The sequence below is a fragment of the Mesoplodon bidens genome, assembly GCF_964165515.1.
Source record: "Mesoplodon bidens genome assembly, chromosome: 2".
Taxonomy (NCBI): Eukaryota; Metazoa; Chordata; class Mammalia; order Artiodactyla; family Ziphiidae; genus Mesoplodon; species Mesoplodon bidens.
In genome coordinates this window covers 59,338,662-59,351,921 of record NC_138177.1, presented here as the reverse complement: position 1 = coordinate 59,351,921, position 13,260 = coordinate 59,338,662, and the positions used below count along the sequence as shown (strand labels likewise).

The 13,260-nt window shown below is 36.0% G+C and overlaps 1 protein-coding gene across 1 annotated transcript in view; it reads left to right on the top strand.

Moving 5' to 3' along the window:
• Nucleotides 1-13,260, top strand: part of PLD5 (phospholipase D family member 5) — a gene marked incomplete at both ends in the record, with an annotated part of 480,984 nt that overhangs the window by 291,405 nt on the left and 176,319 nt on the right. The gene's annotated exons all lie outside the window — the stretch shown is intronic.

Here is a 13,260-nt window from a genome sequence, read left to right as displayed (position 1 = left end):
CTTATCAGAACAAACATTGGATTTCTGATTTTCTCTTGACCATCAAATGGAAATTCTCCTCATGCTACATATATTCTTTGAAATAATATAGTCAGATGTAGGAGTCTATGAAACACTGCCTAATTCACAACTTTTAAGACAATTCCACAGGAGAACCTCATTTGTATGGCCGCTTTGCAATTTGTCTCACAATCCCTGAACACTGAGGATAATTATAAAATAAATTTCTTAATTTTGCTCTATCTTTACTAACTAAACTCTCACAAAAAGTTTTTACTGATTTATAAAACAATTTTACCCTGAATTTACTATCCAAACTGTAAGCCTATGAAAGAAATTGGCTGGTGTGAGCCAGTGAAAATGTTCAAGTTTCTGGGTGTCCCCAGGAGAGGACAAGGTGTTGGCCCCAGTGAGTGTCAGTATTTCACCTGATGATACTACATCTCATATGTATGCTGTTTAAACATATTGGGCATTTTTGTTTGTCATCTTCCCTACATCAGTAAGTGAAAATAAAATACTTTCTAAAAAATGGAACAGGGCTTCCCTGGTGGCGCAGTGGTTGAGAGTCCGCCTGCCGATGCAGGGGACACGGGTTCGTGCCCTGGTCCGGGAAGATCCCACATGCCGCGGAGCGGCTGGGCCCGTGAGCCATGGCCGCTGAGCCTGCACGTCCGGAGCCTGTGCTCCACAACGGGAGAGGCCACAACAGTGAGAGGCCCGCGTACTGCAAAAAATAAAAATAAAAATAAAAAATGGAACAGACTATGAGGCAAGTAAGTGAGCCCAAGTGGCCTTTCCTTCTGCAGAAGAAAAATTGAAAGTGATAAAGCCTATGAAAAGAAAATAACATAGAGAAGACAAAAGCTTGGCCAGGCATATGGGCTTACCACCATGAACATTCTGTTTTCTATGCATGGGAAAATACATGCGTTATTGCTAGGTCTGAAAGCTTCACCATGCTACTTGAGCACAGCACAGTATACTTGAAAAACTAGAAAATACCTAGTTCAGTGGATTGACAGATACAACCAACACAGATTAGAAATGTATGAATACTTAAACTGTTTAAAAAATATGAAATTGGGTTCCCACTGTAAATTGAATTTCTATCTGAAAATTTGTTATCTGACACATATTTAGGAGTGGATTATTTTAGGCTAACTCTGAGTGCCTGTATTTGCAGATGATTTTTCTTATGGAAGCTACTTGCATGTCCTTGGGGTTTGATTACCCCAGAAGGGTAAAAAGCAGATGAGTTAGGAAGAGAAGGATATAGCCTGAGACTTTAGCTGCTTCTTGACTGTACATCCACAGTTCTGTTCCTTGCCATAGCCACTCTAAATATTATAAACTAAATCAAAAGTTAAAACTAGGCAGTAATGGGGGTATGACAGCCTTTTTTAGTTGCTGCTGAGTATTTGGCTACTTTAGACAGGGAATAGCAATTAATGAATTTATAGATAAAGCCCTTGTTTATATTTCTATTGTGAACTATGAATTAAAGTTTCATTATAGTCAGTGCTTCTCACACAAAAGAAGTATTTAAATTTCACAAGTATATGCATATGTCACTACAGCTTAGGCTCTGTTAATGTCTAATAGGAGTTCTTATCAAAATAAGAAAATGGTTTTCCTTCACAATGGGAGAACAATAAACAGGACCCAAGGTTCTCACAGCTATTCCCTATGTACCTAGAGTGAGCCTATCTGACTTTTATTAATGCACATAGGTGTAATATATATGCATGTTTAAAATACAGTTTTTGTATTTCTTTACTCTCACCCTGTGGCAGAGACATAGTATATAATAACAGTGCATTTAAGAAATATTGATATTTTTATGAAATCATTTTAAATCTGTGTTGGAATACTTTGCTTTGGGGTTATCTTTAAATTTCTTTAGGGAGAGTTCCTAGTCTTTTGGTAAAGTTCCAGGAAGGTTTGTCCAGAAATAGTCCACAAAAAACAGATAAGTGTGAGACTAACCATGAGCAACTTCAGCTGTGAAGGAGTTACTGAGTTTAGAAGTTAATCAAATTTATTGTGAAAAAGAACAAGAGTGATGCTTCCCCAGGAAATGGTAAAGATTTAGTGCAGACATTGGCCCAGCGAAGGCACAGTGGGCTGGAGATGTGAGGTGGCCCAAGGCCACAGAGCCCTCCGTGGGTGGGGTGAGATTGAAGGTTATTCACTGTGCCTCATGCTCCCCAGTCCTTGACTCAGAAGTCAGAAGATAATCCTCCAGGGTCTCACCCTGTGCCTGGAAGGTGGGGTACTTTTGAAACCCAACCTCCTTGAAGTCCTTAAACCCCGGCAGGGATTTCATTCTAGACAAGTCTCCCTGTAAATCCAGAGTTTCACTGATCAATTTTCCTAATTTCACTTGCTCACTGTCTCCACTTGTATCCCCCAACAGCATCTCATAGGCAGCGTGTTAACCTGCATACCCCTGCCCCCCACTCAGTAGCTCCAACAGCAACTTCCTTTACCTGAATGTCCAACCGCCCACTCACCCCACACTCTCATTCTTCACATCTAACAGGCCAGATTCTATAGGATCTGCCTCTGAGTCTCTCTCCTAGATATCACAGTCCCTTTTCAGCTACAGCTGCCCTAGTGCAGGTATTTAATACCTTGCCCAGACCTAGCCACAGCTACTTTCTCTCTTCCCAGCTTCTGATCTTCTCACTCTCCCACCATCTGATCTCCATGCAGGTACCAAAGGGATCCTCCACAGCATGATTGTTATCAGCTCACATCCCCACCTAAATCGGGTGTATGTATGAGGATGCCCAAGTGTTATATACTCCTTTTAACTGAGAAATATCATACCTGCAATAAAGAGCACAGCATTAAGTGTATAGCTCTAGGAATTTTTATGAAGTAAACACGTCTGTATAACCCCTTCACAGATCATGATGTACAGCATTGCAAATGTCTCAGGAAATGTTTTCATTACCCTTTGAAGTCAGTATCTTCTGCAGAGCTGACCACTATTTCAACTTCTGCCACTATAGATTATATTTGTGCTTTTTTTGAATTTTATATAAATAGACTTATTAAGTACATACTCTCATATCTGGATTCTTTTGCTCAATTTTATAAGATCCATATATGTTGTGTATAAAAGTAGTTTGCTCTTTTACATTTTTATATGTATTCTATCAAGTAAATATAATTTAGGTATTCTACTGATGATGGACATTTGGATTTTTCCCACTTTTTTGTTATTGTAAATAATATGGTGCTATGACCATTCTCGTATGTCTTTTTGGTGCCTGTTTATACTCATTTCTTTGGATATTTACCGGGAGTGGAATTGCCGACATCACAGGCTATGTATGTTCAACTTCAATAGACATTGCCAGTCAGCTTCCAAAGTGGTTATACCAGTTTACACCACCACAGACAACACATGAAAGTTTCATTTGCTCCATATTCTCACAAAATCTGGCATTCTTTGTCTTTTTTATTTTAGCCATCCTGATGGATATGTATCATGACGTGACTTTAATTTTTTTTCCCCTGATGACTAATGATGTTGACCATCTTCTCATATACTTATTGACCATTTCTATATCTTCTTTGTTGAAGTGTCTATTCAAGTATTGTGCCCGTTGTTATTTTATTTTTGTTTTTTTATTGGCCTATTCTTGATTAATAGGCTGGATTTGAATCCTTTTTTGGCTATATGTATTTCAATTATCTTCTCCCATTTGAAGCTTATTTTTCCACTCTTCTAATGGTGTCTTTAGATAAATAGAAGGTCTTAATTTTAATGAAATCCAGTTTATTAAGTACTCCTTTATTGTTGGTGCTCATTGCATCCTGTATAAAAAATATTTGTCATCACAAAGTCATAAAGATATCCTCATTTGTTATGTTCTAAATGCTGTATTGTTTTACCTGTCAGAATTAAGTCTATTTAGATCTGGACTTACTTTTTATGTATGAGATGAAGCAGGGATGAAGATCAGTTTTTATTTATATGGAAAGCCATTTACTAAAAACAATTTTTTTTCTTCACTCCATTTCAGAGGCATACTTGTTGAAAATTGGGTGACTATGTGTTTGGGTCCGTTTCTATATTCCCTATGTATTACATTCCAGTTGGTCTATTTATTTATCTTAGGACAAATACCACATTGTTTAATTACTGTGGCTTTATAATACATGTTAAATCAGGTGGTGTAATTTTTTTCATCTTTGTTTTTCATCTTTATAACAGTGTTAGTTATTCTTGGCCCTTCAGATTTAAAAATAAAATTTGGAATCAGTTTGTCACAAAAATGCTGAAATTTTTATTAGAATTATGTTGACTCTTCAGATAAACTTCGGGAGAATTGACATTGAGAGTATTGAATCTTCTACTCCATAAACATGACAAGGCCTCTTACTACTGTTTTAGCTACATCTCTCAAGTTTTTAATATGACATAAATTATTAAAGTATTTTTCAGTTCAAAAAGGTTTCTAATTTCTACTTTAATTGCTACTTTGAACCATGGGTTATTTAGAATTGTAATCCTTGATCTCTAAACATTTGAAAGATTGTTCAATTTATCTTTTTGTTACTTCACTATGGTCAGAAGAATATACTCTGTATGATTTCAAACATTTGAAATGTGTGGAAAATTACTTTATACATTTTTATTTGTAGAAATAAATTTACTTTATAAATCTTTAGGCCTGTTAATGTGATGCCATTATATAACTTTTCAGTTTTGTTTCTGTATTTCATCAGCTCTTAAATTTGTCTTGGCCAGAGAGTCAGTCTAAAAGCTACTTCATCATAGCCAAAAGTGGAGTATATGTAAAGTGGCTTCTCATTGCCTAATGCATAATCCTAACTGGTAGGCCTCAAAGACAAGCTAAATAAGGGGTAGTATTGTCATTGGAATCCTCTGTTTCTTTCTCCATATCCACCTTCAAGTGGGGTATGCCATCTGCTACCAAAATTTAGCTTGCTAGGAAGTAACTGTGACATATCTCTTAAGTCCTGTTCTCCCTGCTCATGCCTCCCAGCAAATGCCTTTGATGTCCCATTTTTCATCAAACCTGATACTTGTAACATCACAGCAATATTACAGAAAATTTATATTATTAGTAAATTTTTTATTTTTGGCTGTGTCTTTTAGTCATAAGCAAAATATTATTGCTCAACAATACTACGGTATGTTTGAAGACTGTTTTTAGAGGAGTTTTAGGTTTACCACAAAATTAAGAGGAATGTACAGAGATTTCCTGTGTACTGCCTACCCCACACATGCATTGCCTCCTGCATTATCAACATCACTTTCCCAACAGTATATTTTTTACCAAGGATGAACGTGTATTGACACATCATGATCACCTCAAATCCAGTTTACCTTAGGGTTCAATCTTGGTGTTATATATTCTATGAATGTGGACAAATGTATAATGACATACATCCACCACTCTAATATCATACAGGGTATTCTCACTGCCTTAAAAATCATCTGTGCTCCACCCATTCATCTCCCCCTGCCTACTTTGTATTTTATAGCTTTGTTGCAGTGAAATTTATAACTAGGAAGAATAATTTTTTGTTTGTCTTTCAAAACCATAGCAATTCATTGTACTTTATATATATGATTAAAATATTTGCCAGTAGTCTACCAAATATTAAAAATAAATAAAGTCAGAAAATAATTTTGTTTTAGGAAAAAGACGGGCTTTTACTTGTTCGTTACCACATAATTCTTTAATAAAATGATTAGTGAACTTAAAGGCATAAAACATTAGAATCAATGACCTAGAAATAAAGTCTACACTTCTTTAAAAAAGAAAAAAAAAATTTGAAAACGTTCAGGATCTGAAATCTCCCTTTTCAGTTTCATTCTTACCATTCTTGTTGTTTATTTTCCAAGTATGTGAAAACTAGTTGTGATTTCCTAAACAAATGTACTTTTTCAGGGCTGTTTCCTAAAACATGCTTTTCCCTGTGCCTGAAATACCCTCCCTCAAGCTCCTTTTCATCCTTCAAGGTCCCTTATAAGACTTACCCTTAATATTTTCCTTTAGACTTCCTCTCTTTTCCCTAGTTGCTCTTACCATTTTTTTCTTCCATTGTTCATTCATTATTTATTCAACAACCATTCCTTGAATATCTGACACATGCCAGTAAGCTGGATTTTAAAGATAGAAAATTGACTAATTTTCTATCTTTAATTGATAATACATGAGCCCTCTCCTGATTTCAGAGAATTCACAGTTTGGTAGAGAAGACTGATATAAGTGAAATAAACTGATCAAGGAATTCTTAAAACATCTACACAGAGTCCAGTTTTTCTGAATCACTTTCTGTGTCTGGGTCATTGATGCCCATATTTTCTACTTGTTATCGTCTCTGCACCATAAAAAGCATTGATGTTTATTACTCTGTAACTTTAAGAAACAGGTTCTCTACTAATGTCTCTTTTTCTAAGTAGATGTTCATTCTGCTTGTTTTCAAAGCTTACTCAAAAATGTCAAAGGAAGATATTCTGACACTAAGCAGGCCTCATACTCCTTCCTCAAAAGGCTCTTAAGTGATTTGTTGACTGAATATTGATAAACCTTTGGGGCCCCTGTCATGCCACCAGGAATAACAACCAAGACTGTGAAGTGACAACTCTGTCACAACTGCCACCCCATCTAAAACAATCATAAGATGCATCCCAATGTCAGAGATGTTAAAATGTGAAAACTATTTCAGAATCAGTGGCAGTACAGTAATGAGGGTTACTTTAGAATTCAACAATAAATTAGAAAGTTCAACTTAGAAACCCTTTAATAATTAAGTTAAACTAAGTTAAACTTGACCTCTCCTAATACCACACTGAGGGAGGTAGAATCTAAACCAAACCTCTTGTAATGGGGCTTCTTTGTAGTTCAGTGACCATACTCAGTAAGTAGAAATTCAGAAAATCCAAGCTGGACTGGCTGTTAGGAAACAGGGATGTCTTCAACAGAACTCTTCATGGCTAGTGCATCCAATGATAGGAAGTGTTCCTATCAAAACAAACAAACAAGAAAAACCCTGCTCTATTACCTGAAATAGGAAAGAGGTTATGCAAATCAGTTTTTTATATGAAGGTTCTATAGGAAAAACAATATAATGAAATCAGAAACCTGAAATACACTGGAGAAGAGACAGTCTCCTGAGGTCAACATAGAAGATACCAGGAATCATAGTTCTAGATATACAGCATGATGAAATTGCAACCCAAATGACAAGAGAAGAGGTAGTCATGAAAGCTTGATTTTGAAAAGCAGAGGAATAGAAAACACTTGGTGGTAAAAGTAAAAGGACCTGCAAAGGCTGGGGTGATTTTTCCTACTGACATCTGCTAAGAAATTGCCCATATAAATAACAACTTTAACTCGTAGGTTAAATTGTCACTAAATGCTGTTTTGATTTTCCTCATTGCTGATGACCAGCCCAGTTATACAACAACAGAAAGAAATTCATCCTAGAGCTTGGGACACCCCCTTACCATGCCTGTCTTTCCTGATGTCAGGCTCACGCTAGGCTTCGGAGTCTTAGCCCAGCCCTGGTTCAGCTAGTGTTTCAAGCTTTCAGTTTGTTAGAATCAAACATGTCTTTTCCTCTCACTCCCTTCTTTCCTGAGTGTGCAAACCTTGGGTGATGAAACCTAGAGCTTAGACTATACTGCCTATAGATGCTTGCCACATCTCTGAGAAGCTCATAACAGAACTATTTTATGGGCTTTTGTTTTGTTTAGCCAGAACGTTAATATGTTTGTAATTTTCTTTCCTCTTTGGTTTCTTTAGATGATAGATAGATACTAGATACATAAATAACCTTCCAATCTTCTCTGTGTGAGATTTAAAAATTAAACTTCTAGATTTCTCAATCTTTTCATCCACATTGTTTCATTTCTATTATTCTTTGTGGAGGGAATACAAAGTATGCCCTTTGAGAGGACTCTCAGCCATTCTGATAGCCCTCAGCCCTCCACATTGCCTCATCTGCTACCTTTGTAAATAAAGTCATAGACTCACTGTGTAACTGGCTCAAACAGTCTGTGCTCTGAGTAAAACTGACCCCAACTATCCCTCATTAGCACTCTATGCCAAGCAGGTGAACTAATTAGACATACCCTTGCCCCATGTTGGTGAATAAACAATAGCAACAGGATCCTAATGCATACTCTTTGGGCATCTTCAGCTCATTTTGGCTTCCTCCCCACAAAGCATTGAACAAACAGTAAGTATTTAATTGACATTTCCTTGTGCCTAAATCTTATTTATTTAAGTCAGAATTTTAATATTTGAAATGACTATTGCATTTTCATTTTTCTTAATAACTCTATTTTTTAAATAAATAATAAATTATATTTTATTTCTCCATGGTTGTTTAATAACCTGTTGTAAAACAAGAGGTGAAAATTAGCAATTATGTGTATTAAATATATCACTTATACTTTTCAAAATGGTTCAGATTTGGGGATCAGCAAGCTTTACATAGTAACTACTCTGATATAACTCCAAAATATTGTTTGATAAAGAGAATATGGTTTTTACAAAGAGAAAATACTTTGATTTCAGGTTTATAAACATGTAAAATGTAGAGGTTGTTTCACATCAGAAGGACAAACAGCTTTGAAATTAAATGTTATCCCTTAATGCCTGATTTTAATTTCCAATTATCTGCTAAAAATTTTAGAAAAAAGATTACTACAGAGTAGTTTAATAGTTGATAGAGCTACATCTGGGTAATACTATTTTTCTAATGCCACAAATGCTAGCTATTGAGAACGTATCTCATAGGAATGCAATCTGCACATTGTAAATATTGTACAAGTACTACCGATTTCTCATTATTCATCAACTTGCTCATAGAATACTTCACAATGCAGAGCTTGACCTATGGAGAAAAAATATGCAAACATTTCTATTTGTCAGTGAAAGCTATTTCTTTTTTTTCCTCCAACTTTACTGAGATATAGTCAACAAATAAAATTGTATATATTTGAATGGTACAATGTGATGATTTGATATACATTGATGCTGTGAAATGATTACCACATTCAGATTAATTAAAACATCCGTCACCTTACAGAGTTTCTTTTTTTTCTTTTTTATTGTGAGAATGCTTAAGATCTATTCTCTTAGCAAATTTTAAGTGTGCAATACAGTATTATTAACTGTAGTCACCGTGCTGTACATTAGATCTACAGAACTTACTCATCTTATTTTTTTAATTAAAGTATAGTTGATTTACAATGTGGTATTAATTTCTGCTGTACAGAAAAGTGATCCAATTATATATATACACACACACACACACACACACACACATTCTTTTTTTATATTCTTTTCCACTATGGTTTATCACAGGATATTGAATATAGCTCCCTATGCTATACAGTAGGACCTTGTTGTTTAGCCATTCCATATATAATAGCTTACATATGCTAACTGCAACCTCCCAATTCATCCCTCCCCTGCCCCCCTCCAACTTGGCAATCAAAAGTCTGTTCTCTATTACTGTGAGTATGTTTCTGTTTCATAGATTGGGTCATTTGTGTCATATTTTAGATTCCACATATAAGTGATATCATATGGTATTTGTCTTTCTCTTTCTGAATTCACTTAATAGTCTCTAGTTGTATCCATGTTGCTGCAAATGGCATTATTTCATTCTTTTTTATGGCTGAGAAGTATTCCATTGTATATATGTACCATATCTTCTTTATCCATTCATCTGTTGATGGACGTTTAGGTTGTTTTCATGTCTTGGATATTGTGAATAGTGCTGCTATGAACATAGGGGTTCATGTATTTTTTGAATTATAGTTTTGTCTGGGTATGTGCCCAGGAGTGGGATTGCTGGATCACATAGCAATTTTATTTTTAGTTTTCTGAGGAAATACTGTTTTCCACAGTGGCCGCATCCACTTACATTCTCACCAACAGTGTACGAGAGTTCCCTTTGCTCCACACCCCCTCTAGCATTTGTTATTTGTAGGCTTTTTAATGATGGCCATTCTGACTGGTGTGAGGTGGTACCTCATTGTAATTTTGATTTGAATTCTCTTATAATTATTGATGTTGAGGGTCTTTTCATTGGCCATCTGTATTTCTTCTTTGGAGAAATGTCTATTTAAGTCTTCTGCTCATTTTTTAATTGGGCTCTGTTTTTGTTGTTGTTGTTGTTATTGAGTTTTATGAGCTGTTTGTATATTTTGAAAATTAAGCCCTTGTCAGTCGCATTGTTTGCAAATATTTTCTACCATTCTGAGGGTTGTCTTTTCATTTTGTTTATGGTCTCCTTTGCTGTGCAAAAGCTTGTAAGTTTGATTAGGTCCCATTTGTTTATTTTTACTTTTATTTCTATTGGGAGACTACCATAAGAAAACATTGGTACAATTTATGTCAGAGAATGTTTTGCCTATGATTTCTTCTAGGAGTTTTATGGTGTCATATATAGATAGATAGATAGATAGATAGATAGATAGATAGATAGATTTTTTTTTTTTTTTTTTTTTTTTCCGTACGTGGGCCTCTCACTGTTGTGGCCTCTCCCAGGCTCCGGACGCGCAGGCTCAGAGGCCATGGCTCATGGGCCTTGCCGCTCCACGGCACGTGGGATCTTCCCGGACCGGTGCACGAACCCGTGTCCCCTGCATTGGCAGGCGGACTCTCAACCACTGCACCACCAGGGAAGCCCTATGGTGTCATATCTTATGTTTAAGTCTTTAAGCTTTTTTTTTTTTTTAAAGAAGATGTTGGGAGTAGGAGTTTATTAATTAATTTATTTATTTTTGCTGTGTTGGGTCTTCGTTTCTGTGCATGTGCTTTCTCTAGTTGTGGTAAGCGGGGGCCACTCTTCATCGCGGTGCACGGGTCTCTCACTATCGTGGCCTCTCTTGTTGTGGAGCACAGGCTCCAGACGCGCAGGCTCAGTAGTTGTGGCTCACGGGCCCAGTTGCTCCGCAGCATGTGGGATCCTTCCAGACCAGGGCTTGAACCCGTGTCCCCTGCATTAGCAGGCAGATTCTCAACCACTGTGCCACCAGGGAAGCCCTAAGCTTTTTTGGGTTTATTTTTGTGTATGGTGTGAAGGTGTGTTCTAGCTTCATTGATTTATATGCGTCTCTCCAAATTTTCCAACATCACTTGCTGAAGAGACTTTTTCCCATTGTATATACTTGCCTCCTTTGTTGAAGATTAATTGACCGTACGTGTGTGGGTTTATTTCTGGGCTGTCTATTCTGTTCCATTGATCCATATGTCTGTTTTGTTCCAGTACCTCACCATTTTGATTCCTGTAGCTTTGTAGCATTGTCTGAATTCTAGGAGGGTTATGCCACCTGCTTTAGAACTTACTCCTCTTATAATTGAAGGTTTGTACCCTTTGACCACCATCGCCCTATCTGTCTCAAACACAACCAGATGCCCAGTCCCTGGTACCTATCATTCCACTCTCTGTTTCTATGAATTTGACTTTTTAATTTTTTTTTTAGATTCCAGAGTTAAGCGAGACAACATAGTATTTGTCTTTCTCGCTCTGGCTTATTTCAGTTAGAATAATGTCCTCTAGATTCATCCATGTTGTTACAAATGGCAGGATTTCCTTATTTCTCATGGCTGAATAATATATTCCATTGTGTGTTTGTGTGTGTATGTGTGCATACACACATCTTCTTTATCCAGTCAGCCATCAACAGACTCTTAGGTTTGATCTGATATCTTTGCTATTGTGAATAATGCTGCAATGAACATGGGAGTGCAGATATCTCTTCAATATATTGATTTTTGTTTCTTTTGGATATGTACCTAGAAGTGGGACTGCTGAATCATATGGTAGCTCTATTTTAAATTTATTTTTAGAAACCTCCATATTGTTTTCCACAGTGGTTGCACCAATTTACATTCCAACCAACAGTACATAAGGGTTCCCTTTTCTCTACATTCTCACCAACGCTTATCTCTTGGCTTTTTTATAAAAGCCATCCTAACGTGTGAAGTGACATCTTTTTGTCATTTTGATCTGCATTTCCCTCATGATTAGTAATGTTGAGCACCTTTTCAGGTACCTGTTGACGATTTGTATGTCTTCGTTGGAAAAATGTCTATTCAGGTCTTTTGCCTATTTTTTTTTAATTAGGTTATTTGTCTTTTTTTTTTTTTAACTGAGTTGTGTGAGTTTCTTATTTATGTATTTTAGATATTAACCCCTTATTGGATATATGGTTCTTAAATATTCTCTCCCATTCTGTAGGTTGCCTTTCCATTTTGTTGATTGTTTCCTTTGCAAAAGGAAGCTTTTTAGTTTGATGCTGACCCACTTGTTTATTTTTGTTTTTGTTGCCTGGCTTTTGGTGTCATATCCAAAAAATCATTGCCCAGACCAATGTCAAGGTGATTTTTTTCTCTGTGTTTTCTCCATAGAATTTGACAGTTGCAGATCTTACATTTAAGTCTTTAATACATTTTGAGTTAATTTTTGTGAGTGGTGTTAAGATAGGAGTCCAGTTTCATTCTTTTGATAATACCGCTATTTTTTAATTATTATGTTCAGATTTTCTTTTAGCCACATTATTAAAAAAGGAAGAGAGGATGCTAAGTTCATTCTGTCACATTCTAAATGTGATTCTTGCCATTGGTTATTTGAATTCAAGAAGGCTATACTCATTCATCATTGATAATCCATGTTTCTATTCTTACATTAATGGATTATGTTTAACAAAACCTAAAAGGAATATATATGCCTAAATATGAGAATAGGGGCATTTGTAAATTTTAAAATTAATACAAGCTGCCTCTGTTTCCAACTTGGAAGTTTTACAAGGTGATCTTTTAACTGCTTGCTCCAAATAAGTGTAGCATAATTTGAGATTTTTATGCTTGCTGAGGTTTTTTACTTAGGTTTTACTGGTTTATAATTATTCCAGAGCCTAATTGTACAAGTAGATATGGTTATATGTGTTAATTTCAGGTAACATTAACAAGTGTATTTTAGGAACTTCACCATAGAAAACTTTATATTATTCTGGCTTCCATTTCCACACTTTGAGAGGTTGCCATTGTTAAGAAACCTGAACATTTCATAAGGTCTTTTGTTGTCAAGGTGAAGGACTGTCCTAGTGAATACCTTGAGTGTGGGGTCCTTTTGGTAGAAGAGCAGATTAAGGTGCTCTGGTAATAGCTGAGACAAAAGTCAAGATGCCCTTGCTGTCACCCAGGTGTGCTTTCCATCAGATTCTGCTTTCATTTCACACCTTCT